Source organism: Microtus oregoni, unplaced genomic scaffold (genome assembly GCF_018167655.1).
Source record: "Microtus oregoni isolate MIOR12 unplaced genomic scaffold, Mior012 000044F_000, whole genome shotgun sequence".
NCBI classification, from domain to species: Eukaryota; Metazoa; Chordata; class Mammalia; order Rodentia; family Cricetidae; genus Microtus; species Microtus oregoni.
In genome coordinates, this window is record NW_024543211.1 from 290635 (window position 1) to 310921 (window position 20287).

General features: G+C 37.4%; 3 pseudogenes; 1 reads left to right on the forward strand and 2 right to left on the reverse strand.

The window, feature by feature from the left end:
• Positions 1–1805: 1805 nt before the first annotated feature.
• Positions 1806–5964, reverse strand: LOC121434578 (annotated as a pseudogene).
• Positions 5965–6449: 485 nt separating this feature from the next.
• Positions 6450–11477, forward strand: LOC121434579 (annotated as a pseudogene).
• A 4864-nt stretch (positions 11478–16341) lies between these two features.
• LOC121434580 overlaps positions 16342–20287 on the reverse strand; it is a 42175-nt pseudogene continuing 38229 nt past the window's right edge.

The following is a 20287-nucleotide window of genomic DNA, read 5'->3' on the forward strand; positions in this document are numbered from 1 at the left end:
TCTAATGGCTAAGGATGTTGGAAATTTCCCTATGTGTCTCTCAGGCAATTTAGATTCATGCATTGAGAGTTCTCTGTTTAGGTCTGTACCCCATTTTTATTGGATTATTTGTTCTTTTGGTGACTTTTTTTTTTTTTTGTTCTTTGTATGTTTTGGAGATCATTCCACTGTCCATCGTGGGGTAGGTGAAGATCTTTTTCCATACTATAGGCTGCCTTTTTTTGTACTGTTGATCATGTCCTTTGGTTCACAGAAATTTCTCAGTATCAGGAGGGCCCATTTATTAATTATTACTCTCTTTGTCTGTGCTACTGGGGTTATATTTAGAAAATAGTCTCCTGTGTGAATGAACTCAAAATACTTCCCACATTCTCTTATTTTATGATTCACTGTGGTTGGATTTATGCTGTGGGTTTTTTGCTTTTCTATATGAAGGTGAGTATTTTTTTAAGGTTTGTGAATAATTTTGCTGAGATTTACATGGGAATGGTATTGAACCAGTTGAATTGCTTTTGGAAAGATTTTCATTTTTACTACATTAATATCAACCTACCAAAGGGCATGGGAGATATTCCCATTCTCTGATCTCTCCATCCATTTTCTTTCTTCCAAAGTGTAAAGTTCTTATCATACATGCCTTCCATTTTTTGAGTTATTCCACAATATTTTATATTATTTGTGGCTATTGTTAAGTGTGTTGTTTCCATGATATACTAATTGTAGCCATCTTTCTATTTCAAAAAAATATTCCTTGTAACCACCTTCTAGCTGCCTTCTTGAGGACCACTCACAATCTTTTGCTAGCCATATTATACCACCAACTTCTAAGGGAAATTTTAAGCAAAACATACAAGTGAACACATGAGAGATTTGACTCTTCATGCCTGTCATATTTCACTTCATGGTAAAAACATTGTTAACATTTTTAGGTTTTCATCTTTTACAACATGTTTCAGTATTACTTTATGATTGTTATTCTGCAAATATGGAGTATTTTCTCCCATTCCTTTTCTGATTCTAAAATCATGAGTCTTATTTTCTAAAAGTTTAGGATTTGATTACCATTTTCTAAAGAATCATATTATGACTTCATTGCATTTCTCATTCATTTTCAGTATTATATCATTAATTTCTGTGCCAATCTTTTTCCTTCCTGTTGTAGAACCATCCATGGCAGGTTCAGCCAGCAGAGGTGTTATACTTGCTTCCTCCATACTTTTCCACATTAAGAAATACAAAGTACCTCATGAGTTCCATGTCACTAGATTTATAAATCATCCCTGCATCCGATCCAATTCTCTTTCCTGTCATTGCCATGAAATGAGTTCCTAGGTCCATCTTCATGTCTTTTTTTTTTTGAGACAGGGTTTCTCTGTGGCTTTGGAGCCTGTCCTGGAACTAGCTCTGTAGACCAGTCTGCTGGTCTTGAACTCACAGAGATATGCCTGCCTCTGTCTCCCGAGTGCTGGGATTAAAGGCATGCACCACCATTGCCCGGCCTTTTAATTAATTAATTTATTTATTTATTATGTATACAATGTTCTGTCTGCATGTATGCCTGCCTGCCAGAAGAGGGCACCAGATCATAGGTGGTTGTGAGCCACCATGTGGTTGCTGGGAATTGAACCTGGATCCTCTGGGAGAGCAGCCAGTGCTCTTAACCTCTGAGCCATCTCTCAGCCCCCCAGTATATCTTTTTTAAAAAACATTTTTTCCCATCGAGGTCATCATTGGTTTTCTATCTTTTTAAATTCTTTTTTCCATTCTTTCCTCTTTTTTCCCCCTCTCTCCTTCCAATACTTTTTTTAGTAAGGGGAATACCATGATGTCACTCTAGCCTGGCACTTGTAGACTTGATCCCAGGGCCTGCTGTCAAAACCACTGTAGAATCAAGACAGGGAGATGTTGTAATTAGTAGTCTGGGCATGGTATTGGATTTGTGGGAAACCCCTGTCTGTTGTAGTGATGAGAATCATCTTGATTTGTCTCACTCTAAACAGGGACTCACCTAAAGCCAAGGAGTCCTCACTGACCCTTTGTCTATGAATTCTACATCTTCAAACCCTTTGCCAAGGCCACTGAATTTGTTACAGACTGACAAATTAGTAACATGGTTGACTGAACCACAGCCACGAAAGTGAGCTTCCAGCTCTTCTGCTGTTGCACCATAGTCCACATTGCCAACATAGATGGAACTGGCATCAGCCTCCATCTTCTCCTCAAGAGATGATCACTGAGCCAGCATTGTCTGGGGTTGTACTCTTATTTTGGGGTTGTATTCTTATTCATCTGCTTCTCTACCTCATTTTGTAGCTCCTTTAATTTCTCATCCTCTTCCTCTATCTCCCTGACTCCCTAAAGCTTTGATCACCTTCTACTCTGGGTCCTCAATGATGCTGTCATTGAAGTGCTCCTTCTGGCTTCTGGGGACTCCCCAGCTGGTCCCAGAACCTGTAGCTGAAGGATCCTCATTCCCAGTCTCCCCAAAGGCCCACTTCTCAGGCAGGGATCCCCAACCACCTGCTTCCCCCACTGTTCTTCAAATCATTTCTCTAGGTTGTTTGGGATTGGGTATCAGTGAAGCAGCATTTATCTAGACCAGAAGAAAGTACTAGGGCCGGGAGGGACATCACAAATGATCTCTTTTGTTTGCTAAGAGAATATCCATATCATGAGACTTCTGTCGTTGGAAGATAGATCAGCAATTAGAGGTCAGAAACAACAGTTTAATGGTCATTTTGAGATAACTGCTTTCTCTGTTGGCTAACACAGATGTTATTCACCACCATCAAGGTTCCTGGAAGAAGAACAACAGGCATAATAAAATTCTGTATAATGTTAAAATATACCTAACATGATTATACTTTCAACTTTAATAAGTAACAAACTACTAATATGCAGTACTTTAATAATAATAACTTTCAAGGACTAAATTTTTTTTTTTTTTTTTTTTTTGCTTTTTCGAGACAGGGTTTCTCTCTGATTTTGGAGCCTGTCCTGAAACTAGCTCTTGTAGACCAGGCTGGTCTCAAACTCACAGAGATCCGCCTGACTCTGCCTCCCGAGTGCTGGGATTAAAGGCGTGCGCCGCCACTGCCTGGCAACTATTTTCACTACATGTTTAAGTTTGTTGTTTTAGGTAAAATATCTTGAGTAAAAATATAACATCATAGACAGTATGTTTTAACAAAAATAATATCAAATTACTATCAAAAGGAAGCATACATATCTATATCAATGTAAAATATTTAAATAAGTAGTTACTTTTTAAATTAATTTTAATGATCTACCATTTTATCTCATCATACATATATATGCCTTTTGATTTTTTTTAAGAGTAGATTCAATAATCTACACTTTTATCCTATCATTACCTTGGGTGCCTTTTCTAGGTGGATAAATGTTTATGAATATATAGAGTTGGCTTTGGAGTTGGACACTGGCTCTGTCCCTCTATAAATCCAAACATGTTAAAAGAAAAATTCAGAGTTTCTGTCTCATGTCAGGAGCATGGGACAGAAAGAAAAAAGAATTTAGAAAAAAATTTACTTCTCTTTATATCTATTTTTGTCTCTATTGTACATGTCACTGAATATATTTGTCTGTATATGTCTATATAATTAATGTTGAAGGTTTGCACAATGAACAATAAATTTTCCTGCAGTGAATTTTGAAATTTCCAGGAAGAAGATGGGGCCCCAGAACATCAACTCAACCTGGTTGATATTATGTCATGATGATGATAGTGCTACTACCAGATCCGTTTTGAGTACCAGCTAGTCAAGATGGTTCTAACTTGGTTAGCTGAAATGGTGCACTTTTTACAATGTTCTGGACAGACCTCCTAATAGGAAGCTCAGAAAAACCTTACCAAATATGCAGAGACTATTTGCAATTGTACCAGACAGTAATCTTGGAACTTAACCATCATTTTACTTTCACAGGATCCCATAGAAAGAAAATTCCTCCCCATGATAGCTGGAAGTAATTCTAAAAGACAACATCTCCTCTCCCAACAAAGTTTGTTCTCAGAATTAGGGATATCATTTAGGGGTTGATTATAATTGGTATAGGGTTGCAAGATGGAGAGAAAATTTTAGAGGCTGAGGGATCACTTTGAAAAAAAATGGGAAAATTGGATGGGATAATAGATTAGTGTGAGCTTACTCACACTAATAATAATAGTAGGTAAATAGAGTGAATATTGTGAGTTATTATTTATAGGAAATTGCATTGGTATAGATTATTGTATATTAATATACTGTGAAATTATATTGAACATTGTATGCATTCATGCTTCTACCTCTGCTTAAAAACCTTTTTATGGATTGATATATATTTGTCATATTGAAACATACATTTCTACCTCTAATCAAGATACTTATACATTGTTTACATTTTGAAGTCATTGTCCTCATTTGTTTCAGTTGTTCATTGTATAATATTCCAATATTTATTTATTTATTATGTATACAATATTCTGTCTGTGTGTATGCCTTCAGGCCAGAAGAGGGCACCAGACCTCTTTACTGATGGTTGTGAACCACCATGTGGTTGCCGGGAATTGAACTCAGGACCTTTGGAAGAACAGGCAATGCTCTTAACCAGCGAGCCATCTCTCCAGCCCCCTTGTATAATATTCTAATATGAGCCTTAGTTTTTAAGTTTATAGGTATTAAGAATTATAGATCAATAGTCATTTATGGTTTTTATAGTGGAATAATCAGGTTCTTTAGATACGTAGAGATTATATTCTTCATATATAGGTAATCTTCAACCACCTCAAAGAGCTGTAGATTATGGCATTTAAATAACTTTGAGTTATGTTTAAGTGAGACACAATTGCTCCTAGTAGCATCATTCTATTTCCGAGAGAATGTTGAACACTGGTTACTTCACTTGGAGCTTGTTTTCTTCTTGGCAAAACTGGCCTTTAGGCAAAGACATGTTCGTGTCTCAACTACTGACAAGATACATGATATGCAAAAATGGATAAGCAGGATTGTTAAATCTTGCCAAGAGAGGATAAGATGGTTTTTAAAATTTTCCTACCTCCTTAAGTTGTCGGTCAGTTATTCTAGGTCTTTGCCAAAGTTGGTTGCTTCAACATTGCAAATGAGACTTTGGATGATTGCCCAGGGAGCCAGTTGTCTCTGTAATTTGTTACACATTTTGAAAGTTGCTTGATTGCACTTCCTGCTTACTCAAGTTATATTATTTCTCTTCTTGGATCTTCGATGGGGTTGAAGACTAGATAGTTGAAGTTACTTTCCTCTCATGACTTGGCTAAGTTATTATACAAGACATAAACTATTTAGGATAGGATAATTAATGAATATATTGTTCTTATTCATAGTATAGAATTGTGTATTGGGCTTAGAACTCTCTTATTTAAACAAAAGGAGAAGGTGCTGTAGGAAATCTTACAGCCAGTGGTTTCCTGACCACTAAGGCATGGCCTCTTATATTATATATACCAGTATAGAGCATGAGTCCAGCCTCTTTCTGGCTGCATGATTCGGTTTCTGATCTCAGTTCAAGCATAGGATTCTGATTTGTGAGTCTATCCCTAATAAATAAACATCTATTTCTCAATTCTGAGCTAGTATTGCATTTCTTCTAAGAATCCTTCTTTAAGGGTCATTAAATGTGAATTTTTTAAGTGATGAAATGATTTCTTTCATTTGTTGACAATGGACCAATAGTGACTGGGTTCAGAACGTACTTGATTAAATAAACAACCCACCAGAAAATATCATGTATTTGAAGAACTTTCTCTCCTTATTGGTTTTATTTCAATTTTCTGTGGATCCTTAGTAGGAGAAGCATTTCTAGATGAAATTCCTGATTGTATGCTATGAGTTTCAATACCCTAACGTAATTTCCTGACATTTATATCTACTGTGTTGTGCTTGACATTAATCAGCCAAATTCGTATTTATACTGAAATGTGTTTACCATCATTATAGGCTCAATCTCTAAATCACAGAAGATATAGCAGAAACAGTTGTTATTCAGTGCTCAAGAGTTTGGTAACCTGCTGTTTTAATTGTTTTGTTTGCTCATCTGAGTCATTGTGTGGCTCTAAATTCCTGAAAGTAGAGGGAGGCATCATTCCTGGCTCTATTTGTTGTTATGTTACTGGATGATGGCCCTGGAATGCAGGTATTTTTTATGTCAAGTATAAGCTGCTGTGCTGAGCTTCATGCTTATCTTGAATTTTAAAAATTGACAGAGGGTATCTCTCTAATTCCCAGGATGCCATCCCATGGATTGATAGCTTTTATACTGCCTGAGTATTTTGAGTCATTAAATTACAGTTGTATGAACATCTACTTGCTTGTTATGTTTGCTATGAATTTTTTAAATCAATATGATTGTTTTATATGCCTGCATGGATATGTACCATGAAAGTGATCAAAGGATATCAGAAATCCTTACCCTGGAAAATGGATAATTATAATCCCCATGTAAGTACAGGCAAATTTGTCCATCTCCATTCAAGATCAGCAAGAGGGCTGAATTAATCTGCCCTCTCTCCAGGTCTGTGTTGATTATTTATGACCAACATTTATATATCTACTGTTTTCATCTGTCCACTTGTAACTGTTTTATACAGGAAGTTCTTTTTGTTCAAAATGTTATTGGTATTGCAGTTTATATTAGGGTACTTCAGGGTCTGGAAGAAGACTACAGAACTGGAGTGAAAACAACTCTTTGTAGAAACTTCAAAAAAAGCCTGTTAGTTTTTCTATCCCATTGTTTGTGTTATTGAGGTTTGCAATGGAGAAAGAGACTTAATGTGTACTGCCACCTCTCCTGGACCTGATTATATTGACTTGCATGACATTCAACTCAGAGACAAATATACCCACCTCTGTTTTTTCAGTGTTGTGGTTAAAGGCACAATAAACAAATACACCCATTTGTGTATCTTTTTTTCTTTCTGTAATGAGGAATTTTTCATACAATTTTCTCATGCATACAATTTACTGTTGATCTTTTTTCTTGTCTCACCCTGTTAATAGATATTGTTCTTATAAGGTGAAATCCCATTCAAAGTGTATAGAAATGACAGAATTGACTCTCCTTTTCAATTTACTTCTAAAGTAACTGACTATATCACAGAATAAGAATGGGTAACACCAGAATCATACAACTGTATTTTCAAAGAAGTATGCATTTCCAATGATGTCACTGTCATGCTTACATGTACACTCGTATGGTATATTTTTGAAGGCAGTGACCTATGATGATCTACATATCAACTTCACTCAGGAAGAGTGGGATTTGCTGAGTCCTTCCCAGAAAAATCTCTATAAAGATGTGATGCTGGAGACCTTCAGGAACCTCACTACTATAGGTAAAAATGAATTTCCTTCATGTTTCAAAATATGGAGACAACCTTTCCTTGCCTTATAATGTTGTTCTGTAATTTGATTTAGAAAGAAGAAAATGAGATGAATAACACAATCATAGTTCTGAGGTGCACTTAAGATAATGAGCTAGCCGGGCGGTGGTGGCGCACGCCTTTAATTCCAGCACTCGGGAGGCAGAGGCAGGCGGATCTCTGTGAGTTTGAGACCAGCCTGGTCTACAAGAGCTAGTTTCAGGACAGGCTCCAAAACCACAGAGAAACTCTGTCTCGAAAAACCAAAAAATAAATAAATAAATTAATTAATTAATTAAAAAAAATAAAAAAAAGATAATGAACTAATTGTTGTACAATATTCAATAATATAACATACATATTCTGGTACTGTATTTCAGGGTACATTTTGGAGGACTGTAACACTGAAGAACATAGTCAATGCTCTAGAAGACCTGCAAGGTAATTTTCCTGTGCAAGTTTATAACAATGTGCCTCTGATGAGTTTGTAATATGTCCAGGAACAATGAATCAAAAGTAGCAGTGTAAATAAGCACAGCTTTAAATGCATTGATGGTTATTTTTTTTTTTTTTTTTTTTTTTTTAAGTTTTTCCGAGACAGGGTTTCTCTGTAGCTTTGGAGCCTGTCCTGGCACTAGCTCTTGTAGACCAGGCTGGCCTCGAACTCACAGAGATCCACCTGCCTCTGCCTCCCGAGTGCTGGGATTAAAGGCGTGCGCCACCACCGCCCGGCGCATTGATGGTTATTAAATTCTCACAAATCCATATTCCTCAATTTCTCATATGTGAATTGCATTTGCAAGGCATTCGTTAAAGAAAAAGTCAACAGCACTCGGGTGGCAGAGGCAGGCGGATCTCTGGGAGTTTGAGACCAGCCTGGTCTACAAAGCTAGTTCCAGGATAGTCTCCAAAGCCACAGAGAAACCCTGTCTCAAAAAAACCAAAAAAAGAAAAAGAAATAGTCAAGGAAGCAATGACTAAACAGAAATCACCATTTGAGTCATGGCAACGTGAGAGCTATGTAGTAGATCTGCCAGTCCATTTCTTTCTTGCTACTTATGACAATAACTGTATACACACTTCAGTGATGAGTGTAGCTGCAAACTTTCTCCTAAATCAATAGCTCATGGTAAGACTTGGATTACTCATAAAGTTTTTGTGACTTGCTAAGTTTAGTGAAAGTGGCAGTTAGAGTCAAGGGTCAAGGCGCAGTTGTTGTGGAGAAACCTTAATATCCATACCACAAGTCTATGAGGAACAGCAAGTCAAACCATGAGGATTCAATGTGGAAATCTTTTATTCACTATTCTTCCTTTACTATGTATATCATATGTTAACTCTTGATACAAGCATATGAGAATATGGATATGGAAAGATGTAGCATACGACTCATTAAGAACAATTAGAAGATAAACTGTAGTTCCCATGGAGAGTATAGTTGTTCAATTAAGACTAAGTATACAGTAATTGGTTTTCTACCATCATTGTTAATACATAAACAACTTCACATTACAAAAAAGCCCCAAGAGTTCTAAGTCTGCCAATACTTCTTGGTGTCTTTGTTCACTTAGCCAATGTATAATGATTCATAGTAAAATTTATGAATGCAGTAAGTTTAAGGCATTCAGTGTATGCAGTTTTTTTTTAAAAAAATGTGAAAAATATCATAGAAAAAACATAGGGATAGTTATAGATGAAATGGTAAACCATGACACAAAGGAATTTATCATCACAAATATTTTTCCTAATGAAAGAAGAAAACATGATTTTAAATGAAGTCATAAGACATTAATATTTTATTCATTTTTACAGCTGGAACAAATTATGAAATTAATTCATACAGATCTGAGGTTCAACAGTGTATTGAATGTGGTAAAGCTTTTGCATGTGTAAATTATCCTTGCAGGATTAAAAGAAATCAAATTGGAGAGAAATTTTCAATATGTTCTCACAGTGGTAAAGCCTTGTCTTATGACACTCACCTTCTAAGGAATGAAAAAACACATACCAGAGAAAAATGCTGTGAAATTAAGCAATGTGGTAAAGCCTTTGACTATCACAGTCATCATCAAATGCATGAAAGAACACACACTGGAGAGAAACTCTATGAATATAGTCAAGATGATAAAGACTTTGTTCTTTATGAAACTCATCAAAGTCATAAAAGAACACATAATGAAGAAAAATCATATAAATTTAATCTGCTTGGTAAGGCCTTTGCTGATCACAGTCATCTTCAAAAGAATAAAGGAACACATACTAGAGAGAAACCCTATGAATGTAGTCAATGTGGTAAATGCTTTGCACGTCAGGATAATCTTCAAAGACATAAAAGAACACATACTGGAGAGAAACCCTATGAATGTAATCAGTGTGGTAAGTCCTTTGCTCAGAACAGTAATCTTCAAATGCATAAAAGAGCCCATAATGGAGAGAAGCCATATGAATGTAGTCAGTGTGGTAAATACTTTGCACGTCTGGATTATCTTCAATTGCATGAAAGAACACATACTGGAAAGAAACCCTATGAATGTAATCAGTGTGGTAAGGACTTTGCTCAACGTGGTACTCTTCAAAACCATAAAGGAACACATACTGGTGAGAAACCCTATGAATGTAATCAGTGTGGTAAGGCCTTTGCACATCAAAGTCACCTTCAATACCATAAAAGAACACATACTGGAGAGAAACCCTATGACTGTAATCAGTGTGGTAAGGCCTTTGCACGTCATAGTCAGCTTCAATACCATAAAAGAGCGCATACTGGAGAGAAACCCTGTGAATGTAATCAGTGTGGTAAGGCCTTTGCTCAACATGGTACTCTTCAAAACCATAAAAGAACACACACTGGCGAGAAACCTTATGAATGTAATCAGTGTGGTAAGGCCTTTGCTCAACGTGGTACTCTTCAAAACCATAAAAGAACACACACTGGCGAGAAACCTTATGAATGTAATCAGTGTGGTAAGGCCTTTGCATATCAAAGTCACCTTCAGTACCATAAAAGAATACATACTGGAGAGAAACCCTATGAATGTAATCAGTGTGGTAAGACCTTTGCACGTCATAGTCACCTTCAAATGCATAAAAGAACACATACTGGAGAGAAACCCTATGAATGTAATCAGTGTGGTAAGGCCTTTGCACATCATAGTCACCTTCAATACCATAAAAGAACACATAGTGGAGAGAAGCCCTATGAATGTAATCAGTGTGGTAAGGCCTTTCTTCAACGTGGTAGTCTTCAAATGCATAAAATAACACATACTGGAGAGAAACCCTATGAATGTAATCAGTGTGGTAAGGCCTTTGCACGTCATAGTCACCTTCAATACCATAAAAGAACACATACTGGAGAGAAACCCTATGAGTGTAATCAGTGTGGTAAGGCCTTTGCTCAACACAGTCATCTTCAAAGGCATAAAAGAACACATACTGGAGAGAAACCCTGTGAATGTAATCAGTGTGGTAAGGCCTTTGCTCAACACAGTCATCTTCAAAGGCATAAAAGAGCACATACTGGAGAGAAACCCTTTGAATGTAATCAATGAGGTAAGCTCACAACTGTTCTCTTCAAAATCATAAAAGAACACATACTGGCAAGAAACCCTATGAATGTCATCAATGTGCTAAATGCTTTGCATGTCAGGATAATCTTCAAAGACATAAAAGAACACATACTGGAGAGAAACCCTATGAATGTAATCAGTGTGGTAAGGCCTTTGCACATCATAGTCACCTTCAATACCATAAAAGAACACATACTGGAGAGAAACCCTATGAATGTAATCAGTCTGGTAAGGCCTTTGCTCAACACAGTCATCTTCAAAGGCATAAAAGAGCACATACTGGAGGGAAACCCTTTGAATGTAATCAATGAGGTAAGGTCTTTGCTCACAACTGTGTTCTTCAAAATCATAAAAGAACACATACTGGCAAGAAACCCTATGAATGCCATCAATGTGGTAAGGACTTTGCATGTCACAATCATCTTCAATTGCATAAAAGAACACATACTGGAGAGATACATGTGAATGGAATCTGTCCTGAATCCTTTTTCCCAATCATCTCCAAATATGTAAAATAAGACATCCTATAGAGAAACTCAGAGTTTAATATGTGTGTTCTTTAAAAACATGAGAAAAATCTTACTGTAGTGATACTCTATGAAAATCAGTGTCAGAATGTTTTGTGCTTCATATAGGAGTAAGACTTTTTGTTTGTCATCAATCTGATTAAGTTTGTGGTGCATATTACCATAATCTTTGGACCTGAGGAAAAAAACTGAGGGCTTATTGTAAATTATTCTTTAAACAAAAACAGTTATTGTATAGAAAAGAATTTTATAGTGTCAACAATTTGTTCAAGCATCATGATACCTCTTATTATTTTAGTTTGAAGTAGCAAACTAATGGACAAACATTTTATGAAGCATTATTGGTTTGTGAAAGGGTATTCAAAGAAACATACATTGGTCCTGAAACCAGAGCCAAAAGAAAGTACCTTCTCTCTGAATCTAGAAGTAGTTAAAGAAATAACATCTCTCTGAAAAGAGCCAACATTAAAAGGGGCCAGTAGAGACACACAATTTGGCTCTCAAATCAGATCCATAAAAACAAACTCTATCCTTGTCCACTAAGCAGAAAAGCAATGAATCCCTCGGCATAAAATCAAGTCTATCCCTGAGCTTTTTCAGGATCAGGGATTGAAATCCAGCAAATTCCCATCATCAAAATCTCCTTTGCTCTCTGTTATTAAGATGTCCTATTTGAGCCATATGCTCATTCAGTATACAGCTGTCCCTTTCCACACTTTGCAGAGGTATTCATACTCATGTTTTCTTCCTTCTCAAATAAATCCAATTCAAGATTTATGTGAATACCTCTTTTACTGGAATGTTTCAGAAACTCCTGGAATTGAGCCAAGATACAATTGATGCCTTTGTTTGGGAACTTAGTTCGGAAGATGACAGAGGAATTGGACATATATTATGAAATATTCCCTTGGGAGTAGAGGAGATCCGAACCAGATATTTCTACTGGGAAACTTTCTCATTTTTTTGTTTTTTTTTTTGTTTTTTTTTCTTCTGTTTTTTGAGACTGGGTTTCTCTGTAGCTTTGGGGCCTGTCCTGGAAATGCCTCTGCTTCCCAAGTGCTGGGATTAAAAATGTGCACCACCACTGCCCGGCCTGGAAACCTTTCTTAGAAGAATTAATTTCTTTTACTTCAAGTCCAAGTTTGCTCTTTCTTTACATGAACCAATTCATTGTGTGAAAAACTGTCTTAAAAGTTGTGTTCATTGTGGATATGTGATGTATGTGTGTGTGTCTTGTGTGTATTTGTTTTTTTTTAATTTATTTATTTATTAAAGATTTCTGTCTCTTCCCCGCCACCAACTCCCATTTCCCTCCCCCTCCCCCAACCAAGTCCCTCTCCCTCCTCAGCCCGAAGAGCAATCAGGGTTCCCTGCCCTGTGGAAAGTCCAAGGAACCCCCACCTCCATCCAGTTCTAATAAGATGAGCATCCAAACTGCCTAGGCTCCTACAAAGCCAGTACATGCAGTAGGATCAGAAAGCCATTGCCATTGTTCTTGAGTTCTCAGTAGTCCTCATTATCCGCTATGTTCAGTGAGTCTGGTTTTATCCCAGGCTTTTTCAGACCCAGGGCAGCTGGCCTTGGTGAGTTCCCAATAGAACATCCCCTTTGTCTCAGTGTGTGGGTGCACCCCTCGCGGTCCTGAGTTCTTGCTCGTACTCTCTCTCCTTCTGCTCCTGATTTGGACCTTGAGATTTCTGTCCAGTGCTCCATTGTGGGTCTCTGTCTGTGTCTCCTTTCATCGCCTGATGAAGGATAATATTCAGGAGGATGCCTATATGTTTTTCTTTGGGTTCTCCTTATTTAGCTTCTCTAGGATCACTATTTATAGGCTCAATGTCCTTTGTTTATGGCTAGAAACCAAATATGAGTGAGTACATCCCATGCTCCTCTTTTTGGGTCTGGCTTACCTCACTCAGGATGGTGTTTTCTATTTCTGTTCATTTCCATGCAAAATTCAAGAAGCCCTTGTTTTTTATTGCTGAGTAGTACTCTAATATGCATATATTCCATACTTTCTTCATCCATTCTTCTATTGAAGGGCATCTAGGTTGTTTCCAGGTTCTGGCTATTACAAACAATGCTGCTATGAACATAGTAGATCATATATTTTTGTTGTATGATAAGGCCTCTCTAGGGTATATTCCCGAGAGTGGTATTGCTCGGTCCAGGGGTAGGTTGATCCCGAATTTCCTGAGAAACCGCCACACTGCTTTCCAAAGTGGTTGAACAAGTTTGCATTCCCACCAGCAATGGATGAGTGTACCCCTTCCTCCACAGCCTCTCCAGCAAAGGCTATCCTTGGTGTTTTTTTTATTTTAGCCATTCTGACAGGTGTAAGATGGTATCTTAAAGTTGTCCTGATTTGCATTTCCCTGATCACTAAGGAAGTTGAGCATGACCTTAAGTGTCTTTTGGCCATTTGGACTTCTGTTGAGAATTCTCTGTTCAGCTCCGTGCCCCATTTTATAATTGGGTTGATTAGCCTTTTACGGTCTAGTTTCATGAGGTCTTTATATATTTTGGAGATCAGACCTTTGTCAGTTGCGGGGCTGGTCAAGATCTTCTCCCAGTCAGTGTGTTGCCTTTGTGTCTTAGCGACAATATCCTTTGCTTTACAGAAGCTTCTCAGTCTCAGGAGGTCCCATTTATTCAATGAGGTCCTTAATGTCTGTGCTACTGGGTTTATACGTAGGAAGTGGTTTCCTGTGCCCATGTGTTGTAGAGTACTTCCCACTTTCTCTTCTATCAAGTTCAGTGTGTTCGGACTGATGTTGAGGTCTTTAATCCATTTGGACTTGAGATTTGTGCATGGTGATAGATATGGATCTATTTTCATTCTTCTACAAGTTGACATCCAGTTTTGCCAGCACAATTTGTTGAAGATGCTCTCTTTTTTCCATTGTATACTTTTAGCTCCTTTATCGAAAATCAGGTGTTCATAGGTTTGTGGGTTAATGTCAGGGTCTTCTATTCGATTCCATTGGTCGACTTCTCTGTTTTTATGCCAATACCAAGCTGTTTTCAATACTGCAGCTCTGTAGTAGAGTTTGAAGTCAGGGATGGTAATGCCTCCAGACGATCCTTTGTTGTATAAGATTGTTTTGGCTATCCTGGGTTTTTTGTTTTTCCATATAAAGTTGATTATTGTCTTCTCCTGATCTGCGAAGAATTTTGATGGGGATTGCATTGAATCTATAGATTGCTTTTGGTAGAATTGCCATTTTTACTATGTTGATCCTCCCAATCTAAGAGCAAGGGAGGCCCTTCCATTTTCTGGTGTCCTCTTCAATTTCTTTCTTCAAAGACTTAAAGTTCTTGTCAAATAGATCTTTCCCATCGTTGGTCAGAGTTACCCCAAGATATTTTATGCTATTTGAGGCTCTCGTGAAAGGTGATGCTTCTCTGATTTCCCTCTCTGTTTCATTATCCTTAGTGTATAGGAAGGCCATTGATTTTTTGGAGTTGATCTTGTATCCTGCCACAATACTAAAGGTGTTTATCAGCTGTAGGAGTTCTTTGGTAGAGTTTTTGTATACTATCATATCATCTGCAAATAACGAGAGCTTAACTTCTTCTTTTCCGATACGAATCCCCTTGATCCCCTTATGTTGTCTTATTGGTATTGCTAGAACTTCAAGCACTATATTGAAGAGGTATGGAGAGAGTGGACATCCTTGTTGTGTTCCTAATTTTAGTGGGATGGCTTTGAGTTTTTCTCCGTTTAACTTAATGTTAGCTGTCAGCTTGCTGTATATAGCTTTTATTATGTTTAGGTATGACCCTTGTATCCCTAATTTCTCCAAGACTTTTATCATAAAGGGGTGTTGAATTTTGTCAAATGCTTTTTCAGCTTCTAATGAAATAATCATATGGTTTTTTCTTTCAGTTTATTTATATGATGGATTACATTAATAGATTTTCATATGTTGAACCAGCCCTGCATCTTCTTATGTGTATTTGAATGTGCATTCTGTATGCACTTAAAGATAATACCTTGGATATTATTGCAGAAGAAATTACAGGAAGCTGTCAAACATCTAACAATAGTTCTCACCTAGGCATGACTCTAGTGCCTCATATATTTTTAGTCTATTTATATCTTTTTGAAGTCTGGAAATAGGAACACACTCCTAGAAAAAAGAAAGTTCAATTCATGACAACAATTGGTTACTTTCTTTAGACATCACAGTTTTCTTTAGCTTTAAGTAAAAATTTTTATCATAACCTTGATACTCGCCCGTGTGTGTTCTCTGATGCTGGATAAGGTGGGAGCTGTGGCTGAAGCCCTTGCCGCATTCGTAACACTTGTAGGGTCTGTGTCCCATGTGCGTTTTTTGGTGTCGATTGAGGTCTGAAATCTGACTAAAGGCCTCCCCACACTGAGAACACATGTGATAGTGGATGCCTGTGTGAAATTCTTTGTGGGCCAGCAGGTCAGTGACCTGCTGGAGAGGGTAGCTGACCCACTCCTCTGCGGTCAGCTCTCCCCACTGTCTTTCGGACCTGTCCCCACTTTCAAAGACTTCTTCGCTTTCCGGGTTCTTCTCAGCATCCCCAATAGCCTCTTCGGACATGGTCACAAACTCCACATCTTCACTAAGCTCTTCTTTCAAATTTGTTTCGTTCTTGCTCCAGATCTCAAAGTCCAATGAGACAACATTTCCGTAATTCTCCTGCATCACGTCCCTGTAAAGGTCTCTTTGTGTAGGATCCAGAGGTCTCCATTCTTCCCGAGTGAGGTACATGGCCATATCTTCAAATGTCACAGGGGCCTGAAATCACACAATGCTTCCTCACTACTTAGCATCTAGGAGTTTAGTCCCAGCCTTTCTTCTTGAAATTAGAGACATGGTTAGAAATGTCGAGAAGGCATTGGCATTAAGTCTGATCTGGGACCCAGCCATGAGCAGGGTGGCTGCCATCTCAGGCTCAAACATTCGTCTCCTGGGAAAGAGAGCAGGAAAAGTAGCTAGTAGACAATGCTGAAGGAGAGGAAAAGCAGGGAGCCAGGCGCTGCTATAGGCCCTTCCCACTCCCTAGGGCTGGAGTTATGGTGTCCGCGGGGTATGCAGGAATGGCCCAGGACCGGTCACTCTCCTCCTCTGACCCCCGAGCGAGACTCACTCTCAGCATCTTGGTTAATACCAAGTACATGCAAGGCTAGAGTAAGGGAGGACAGCCCCAGCTAGGTGCCCCCCGAACTGGGGGTCAGACCGATGCTATTAGACAGAGGCTTTCAACCCAGACCTACAGAATGCCTCTGCTCTTCCGGAGTGCCATTTTTAAACTGTCATTTCTTTCCTACATACCAGTTCAAAATAACTACATCAAGGCTTTTAATAATTGAAAATACTTGACCAATATATCAGGCTTATTACTAACTACCTGTGACATTTTTAAGTTAACACATATTCTCCACATAGTAGAACATTTATTAGCATGACACAATCTAGACATGCTCCCTCTGTCTCATGCCTATCTGCTGGACAGTCATTGTTTTATTAAAGCAAATTGAGTGACAAATCTTCAGAGTATACAACAGAATAATCACTCCACCACAGATGTTCCTTGTACGTGGGATTTCCTTTGCAAAATATTCAAAACCTGTCACGAAGCTGATAACTTTTTTACATCAGACCTACTCAATAGCTGAGAATGTGTGCGTTACAAATACAAACCAGCATAAATAACCATAGAAAGACACAATCAGAGCTGGCAATGAATTGTATGTACTATTGTATGAATTTGTATGTGCTATTGTACATCTCTGTGTGTGTTTGGGCATTCTGTGTGTATATACTTGTGGAAATATAAGTATGTGATTGTATATATTCATAGGGTTTCTCTCCAGTATGTGTTCTTTCATGGCTTTGAAGAGTACTGCGGTAAGCATAGGCCTTACCACACTGATTACATTCATAGGGTTTCTCTCCAGTATGTGTTCTTTCATTCCATTTAAGGTGCTTGTGATATGTCAAGGATTTATCACATTGAAAATTTACTGAAGGTTTCTCTCCAGTTTGAATTCTCTCACTCCTGTAAGAATAATTGGCACATGTAAAAGCTTTACTACATTGAATACACTGTTGTGCCTACACATTTCTATGAATTTTATAATATGTTCCAATTCTAAAGAGGAATCAGATACTATGTTTTTGTAAGTCTGTCTAAACTCATGTTTTGCTCTTTGATTAGGCACTGCTTTGCAACTTGAAAGATACCTCCAATGGCAAATCCCTTTCTTTTATGGCTTACCTTTTTATAGTCACAGAATCTTTTTTTCTATGATAATTTACACAAAGGCGAAGAGAACTGGATAAACTCAGCTTTAACATTCATGAATTCTCCTATACCATGAACCATATTACATATGTTATGTGAACTAGGACACCCAACAGTATTTGCACAGTTCTAGAACTCATAGGGCTTCTTGCAGTGAGAGTTTGTTCATATATTAACAGTGATGGTGGAAAACCAATTAATTGTATAATTTAATCCAATTCAACAAGTATACTCAACATGGGGACTATTGGTTATCTAATTATTCTTAGAGAGTGGGATGCTACATCTCTCTATATCCCTATGCTCATATTCTTGTATCAAGAGTAACCTATGGTATACATAGTAAAGAAGAATTTCAATTAAAATATTTTCACGTTGAGTTCTAAAGGAACTTGCTGTTCCTCACAGACTTATGGTATAGATAAAGGTTTCTGCAGAACAACTGCCAATGATTCAACTCTAACTGCTTCTCTCACTAAACTTAGCACAGTCACAAGAAGTGTACAAGGAATACAAGATTTACTATGGGCTATTGGTTTAGTAAATAATTTTGCAGATATACTTATCATTGCTTCAATGTGTGTACTTTTATATTATGAGTAGCAAAAAGAAATTTATTTGCAGATCTACAACAAAGCTCTCATGGTGCTATGCCTTAAAAAGTATCATCTGTTATCAGCTTGCACATGAAAATTACCTTTCATGTCTTCTAGAAAATTGACAATGTTCTTCACTATTATGGTCTTCCCAAATGCATTCTAAAATATAATACCAGAAAATATATGTTAAGTTATTGAAAATTATGCAATATTTAAACTGTTATCTCAAGGGAGCCTTAGAACTATGACTGCTTTATTCAACTCATTCTTATTCTTTCTAAATCAAATTACAGAAGAACATCATTAAACAAGAAAAAATTATCCCCTTATTTTGAAACATGAAGAAAATTCATTTTTACCTATAGTAGTGAGGTTCCTGTAGGTCTCCAGCATCACATCTTTGTAGAGATTCTTCTGGGAAGGATCCAGCAAATTCCACTCTTCCCGAGTAAAGTTGATATGCACATCATCATAGGTCACTGCCCTCTAAAATATTTCAGTCACATGTATAATAGAAAGCATGATGGTGACAACATCGTAAATGTATACTTCTTTGACTGTATAGTCATAAAATTCTGGTATTATTCCAAGACACAGACAATCACTTTAGAAGGAAATTGAATAGGAGATTCACCTCTGTCATTTCTGTACCCTTTGAATGGGATATCACCTCACAAAAGAACTATTAATAGAGAGACAAAGGAAATAGATCAACAGGACATAGTGCACATGAGAAAATTGTATGAAGAAATACTAATCACAAAAAAAATACAGTAGACAAACTGGGTGTATTGACTCAGGCCTTTAAACTCAGAATTTCTGAAGCACAGGTGGATATATTTTCCTGGTTTGAATGTCAGCCAAGTCTATGGAATCATGTCCAGGACAGGTGGAAGTATACATTAAGACACTGTATCCATTGAATAAAATCAATGAAAGAACAAATGAAAGAATTCAGAGATGTTTACTGAAGTTCCTACAAAGAATGATGCATGGCCTTTTTCTCTGTGAGGTCCTTGGAGCCCAGCAAGAGGCCCTGCTTCCATACTGAGGATAAAGGTCTTGGAGAGAATAGGGATACAATGATCATATCTGGATATAATATAAGCAATATACAGCAAGCTGACAGCTAACATCAAATTAAATGGAGAGAAACTCAAAGCCATTCCACTAAAATCAGGATCAAGACAAGGCTGTCCACTCTCACCATATCTCTTCAATGTGGTGCTTGAAGTTCTAGCAATAGCAATAAGACAACATAAGGAGATCAAGGGGATTCAAATTGGAAAGGAAGAAGTTAAATTTTCGTTATTTGCAGATGATATGATAGTGTACATTAGTGATCCCCAAAACTCTACCAGAGAGTGTCTACAGCTAATAAATACCTTAAGTTATGTGGCAGGATACAAGATCAACTCAAAGAAATCAGTAGCCCTCCTATACACAAAAGATAAAGAAGTGGAGAGGGAAATCAGAGAAATATCACCTTTAATGATAGCCACAAATAGCATAAAATATCTTGGGGTAACTCTAACCAAGGAAGTGAAAGATCTCTTTGACAAAAACTTTAAGTCTTCCAAAAAAGAAATTGAAGAGGAGACCAGAAAATGGAAGGATCTGCCATGCTCTTGGATTGGTAGGATCAACATAGTAAAATGGCATTTCTACCAAAGGCAATCTATAGATTCAGTGCAATCCCTATCAAAATCCCAACAAAATTCTTCACAGATCTTGAGAGAACAATAATCAACATTATATGGAAAAAACAAAAAACCCAGGATAGCCAATACAATCCTATACAATAAAGGAACTTCCAGAGGCATGACCCTCCTAACATCAAACTCTACAGCAATGAAAAAAAGCTTGGTATTGGCTGGATGCTGATGGCATATGCCTTTAATCCCAGCACTCAGGAGG